The 5,184-nt window shown below is 44.1% G+C and overlaps 1 non-coding gene across 1 annotated transcript; it reads left to right on the top strand.

Annotated features, from left to right (window-relative positions):
- Positions 1 to 769: 769 nt before the first annotated feature.
- Positions 770 to 844, top strand: Trnat-ugu. Its single transcript has one exon. It is a non-coding gene; the product is annotated as a tRNA-Thr (tRNA).
- The last annotated feature ends 4,340 nt before the right edge of the window (positions 845 to 5,184 follow it).

Genomic DNA, 5,184 nt, shown 5'->3' with positions numbered 1-5,184 from the left:
CCAACACATCCGTTCATACCCCAGAATCAGTCCCCTAGAACTTAGAACTACTTAAACCTAACTAACCTAAGGACATCACACACATCCATACCCGAGGCAGGATTCGAACCTGCGACCGTAGCGGTCGCGCGGTTCCAAACTGTAGCGCCTAGAACCGCTCGGCTAAGTGAAGTAAACCTATTCTCTATAGTGTATGGCTTACGAGGTATGTGCACATGTTCGTTTCCGACACTGTGAAATATCTCTCTTTTACTGCAAGCTCTTTCGTTTCAATATTTTTGGAGGAGGTTGTATGAACCAAAACAAGGAAAAAAGGAATATTAAAGATTGCTTCTAAAAAATATAACTTATGGGGTGTGGACACTTCCTCAGTGGAAGAAACGTGTTTTACAGTAGTGTAGATGAACAAGTGCTCGTAGTTTTTAAGATTAGCATTTTAGAACCCATGTTTACTGGAGACATGTTTCTTGTTTTAGTCCGTGCTACCCCCTATGCAAATTGCCTACCCCACATTCTCAGCAACAACAGCAGCAGTACATGTATTCCACTGTCCCGTAAGAGTTCTGGCGATACCGGCCATGACCTCCTTCTCCTGTGCGGATGGACACACATTCTCCGAAATCTTAGGGAGTAGGAACAATGTCTTCCACGAGTAATGAGTGTGTACGGGTGGGACACTACAAATGTAGTGTGCGGACATACAAGGTGAGAATTTGGATCTCGCGGGAGGCGTGCGCGAGATAGTCCCTGCAGTCGCACTATCATCTGTGTCCTCGGTGGCTCAGATGGATAGAGGGTCTGCCATGTAAGCAGGAGGTCCCGGGTTCGAGTCCCGGTCGGGACACACATTTTCACCTGTCCCCGTTGATCTATATCAACGCCCGTGCGCAGCTGACGGTATCAATATAATTCTAATTTCGTTGCTTTAATTCTTGTGGGCGTACTGGCAGAGAGTCAGTCGGTTGGAGCGGATCAGCAAGCAAGTCTCCGCGCGGCGCAGTTGGCTGGGCCCGCTGGCGGTCTCTATGCAGTGTCGGAGGGTGTGGGGGTTGTTCAGAGTGCTACGAGGTTCGTGGCTCGCCGACCCAGGACATCAAGCTTGAGTGGTGATTTAACTATCGAAGCCAGACTGTTGACGTTGTCCACTTGGTTGGTGGTTCGCTGGTGGCGGTATTCCTGGGAGCAACAGCGAGTGTTCGAGTTGGTGAAGATTTAGTCACCGTATGGTGGAATTAACTATGCTTGTCGGTTTGAAATTCAAGTGCACCAGCGGAATTTTCTGCCTTGTGGCCGTTAATGTTCTGTTTACCTGCTCCGGTCGCTGACGTGAATTCAGGCGGTGTCCTTTCCTCATCTGTTGTCGCTGTCCAACATAGCGTGTAGTTTTGACAGCTTATTGTATTTTTGGTTGCAACGTTTTGAATTTTGAATTCTCGTACCCTGGTCGGTGGTTAGCAAGTCGTCTTGTCGTTGGGTTCCTGACTGTCTCTTGGTTGTGTTGCCGGCGGATCGAGTATAGTTGGGCCGACTTCTTGTCTCACCTAAGCGAACGTTAAGATTTCAAGGGCACACCGAGCCCCCTGGAAACTTACGTGCGCCGATGCCTATACTGCCTTTCTTGTGGGCGTTTACCTGTGTATTTTTAATGGTTCATAGCCGATGGTTGGAACTTTTATGCTTGTAATTGCGTTTTTAAAATCAAATGCTTTCAGCCATTTTAAAAGTAAGTTTTTCTAAATTAGGCAAGTCATACATTGTCTGAAGATAAAGCTTGGGCCTTCTGCCTGTTCAGAATTCATGGTATTGTTTTAAAGCATCGGTCTTCAGCCGCTTTAAGTTTTAAGGTTCATACTTATCAAGTATTACATTCTTTCAAGATAAAGCTGTGGACCTCCTGCCTGTTTAAAATTTATCATAGTTGTATTGTTCTTAAAACGATGGGCCTTCACCCGTTTTAAAATTTTGGATTCCTGCTTATCAAGTCTTACATAACTAGGGCTTAGATACTATTTAAGGTTAAAAGCTTTGGGCCTTCTGCCTTGGAAAATTGATTGCAGTTTTTTTTAAACAAAGGTCTTTATCTGTTTTGGAGTAAGGTTTCGTATTGGTCATGTAACTTGGGCCTTCTGCGTATTATAAGGTTATTGTAGTTATGTTGTTTTAAATTTATCGGCCTTCAGCCGCTTTTAAAAAAACTTGATCTATCTGACTAGTCAAGTCTTACATCGCTTGGCCTTAATTACTATTTAAGGCTAAAGCCTAGAGCCTCCTGCCTCAAAAAAAAAAAAAAAAAAAAAGAAAAAATTATATATATATATATATATATATCAACCAGGTACTACCTCCGAACACTGCGTGTACATCACAGGTAAAGTTCAGATGGAGTCCTCGAAATACATTTGGACCTCCAATCAATTGCTGTTTATTAAACTGCCCAGCCAAGTCAATATCAATAGCCTTCAAACTGCGATACACAGGTACACTGCGCCGCCAGCGACGACGCCATGCACGTCGGAGAGGCATTGCTGTGGCACGTTAACACGTTTACCTGTGATGTTTACTTGTATTACAGTGCCACAGCAATGCCTTTGCGACGTGCATGGCGTCGTCGCTGGCGGCGCAGTGTACCTGTGTATCGCAGTTTGAAGGCTATTGATATTGACTTGGCTGGGCAGTTTAATAAACAGCAATTGATTGGAGGTCCAAATGTATTTCGAGGACTCCATCCGAACTGTACCTGTGATGTACACTCAGTGTTTGGAGGTAGTACCTGGTTGACACTTGCAGTCGTATGGGGCAATCAAGCAGATTATGGTGGCCTTGAAGCATTTCCAGATGCTAACATTTTGGCTTGGAAGACATGGAGTATTGCTGAGACTACAGGACTGTTGGCTAAACAGCCTTATCGTACGCTTGTTCCAAGCATGCCATTTGTTTTGACTACGAGATGGAAGAAGAAGTTAAATGCTGATGAGTACCTGTTTATAGCAGTTGTATTTAATACATGGGTCTTCAGCCGTTTTAGAATTAGAACGTTTTCTGTCGATAGTCATGCTCAGAAGTTGCGTAGTATTGTTTGGACAACTAAATACAGTCTTATGTTTGGAGTGTAACTGAGAGCCGCTCATTCTGGCCCCCCTTCCACAAACCCTACTACTTGTCCTGTCCTGCGGGTTTAACAGGTTGTATCACTGATGACTTCTCATGAAAATCTGGTTCTATTAGAAGACACCGTAACAGGAAAAATTTTTCACTCTTCTAAACTAGACTGAATCTTTAAGTAGATTTTCAAGGTGCCCCGAATTACTGACTGTTTTCTTTAAGAAAATAAGACAGTTTTCTCATTGAAATTATGACGCTAAGGTAAGTTTTAGGACGTGCGTAAACATCCTATTAGAACTTGCTGGACTTTGATCAGTAACCGTCGTCGTGCGTGCGTATCTTACACTATATTGATAAAAGAACACACAATAAACACAATACTATAGATAATAATACTAAACAATAGTATAGATAACTGTACATTGCGTGGAGGTGTCAATACAAAGCACAAAGTTTGCACGGCCTGGTATTGCCTAGTTTCAGCCTCAACATTTACCAGGCTGACGTATTACCCCGTATCTAATAAAAGTTCAACATTTAATATCGTTACTATAGCACACAGTGATCATCTAACGCAATCTTTTCATGTAGTTCTATAGCTTTTAGACTAATATACGATCCGAGACAGAGGAAGTGAACAAAAATATGGGACCCCAAAAACACAACATATTGCGATGCCTGATAATGGTATAGGGAAACCGTTGGGAGTCAAAATAGCATCCAGTCGGGTGGGAATGGCTACATACAGGTCCTGTATGGTTTTCAAGGGAATCTTATACAATTTTGCGCAAAATAGTGGTATGTTGAGGTAACGATGATAGGGGTGGATTACGATCACGCATTCTTTTCTCCAAAAAGGATCACAAAGGCTCAGTTATTTTAAATCTGATCGCGGTGGTGGCCTGCGAAGATGGGACAGTTTATCCTCGTGCTCACAAAAGCAGTCCTGGACGATGCAAGTTGTGTGGGCACTCGTCTCGTCTCGGAACTCAGTATCGCCAATGGGAAACAAATATTGCACCAAAGCATGGATTTGGACAGCCAAAATGGTCACATAATCCTGGTAGTAACGCGGCCTTACAGAGTAACCATGGTGCCCAAGGAATACCAAGATATGGCAAGCCAAATCACCACTCGACCCCCTCCACGTTTCAGTTTAGGCCCGTAAACTCGGCCAGATGTTGGAAATAGTGTGCAACAAGACTCCTCCGACCAAATGACTTTCTTCCATTGCTTCTTAGCCCAAATTTTTTAGCTCAGGTACCATGTTTTTCTGTTACGGGCATTTGCATCACTGATGAGTGGGTTTGGAATTCCAGCTCGCCATCCAATTTCCACGTTATCTAACTCCCTTTCTGTTGTTTTGGCGCTGACAGGGTTTGCGAGTGCGACATTTACTTTAGCAGTGACTTTTGCAGCTGACGTCCTCTTTAATTTTTGTCACATCCTCTTCGATAGCCGTTTTTCATGGCCGCTCAACACACAATTTCGTCTGCATCCTAGCTTAGCTGATGACGTCGTTCCGTTCCGCGTGTATATGGTGTAAATCTTTGATGCAGTTCCTTTTGAAGTGCTAAGCACTTTGGCTACCGAAGCATCCATCGTGTGAGCACCAAAAGGTTGCACACATTCGAATTCACTGATCTACCAGGGTTGTCCAGAAAGTAAGTTCCTATCGGTCGCTAAATGGAAACCACAGTGAAAATCACAAAACATTTTATTTACAAGAGTTAGCTTCACTTTCCAGATACTTCCCCACATAGTTGCCGCTCCGACTTAGACATTTGTCGGAGCGTTATAGCAAATTTCCAACACCATCGTCACAGAAGGCAGCCTCCTGTGCTTTCCGATATTTCTTTCTGCTGGTCTAAAACGCGTAGCCTGAGCCCAAGTGTTGTCTTCGTATCCAGCGTTTCATGTGAACAGAGATGATACTCAGGACGAGCCAATTAAGGCTGCGCTCGAACACTTCCCATGGAAAAGGCTGCTGGAGCATCTACACTGCCCCTGCAGAGTGCGGCTGAGAATCGCCACGAAGAAGGAAGTGCATGGCAGCTGTGTTAGGTGGGCTGCATTCACTAA

The sequence above is a fragment of the Schistocerca americana genome, chromosome 10 (assembly GCF_021461395.2).
Source record: "Schistocerca americana isolate TAMUIC-IGC-003095 chromosome 10, iqSchAmer2.1, whole genome shotgun sequence".
Classification (NCBI taxonomy): Eukaryota; Metazoa; Arthropoda; class Insecta; order Orthoptera; family Acrididae; genus Schistocerca; species Schistocerca americana.
Note: the sequence above shows the minus strand (reverse complement) of the source record. Positions and strands in the feature narration are given on the sequence as shown.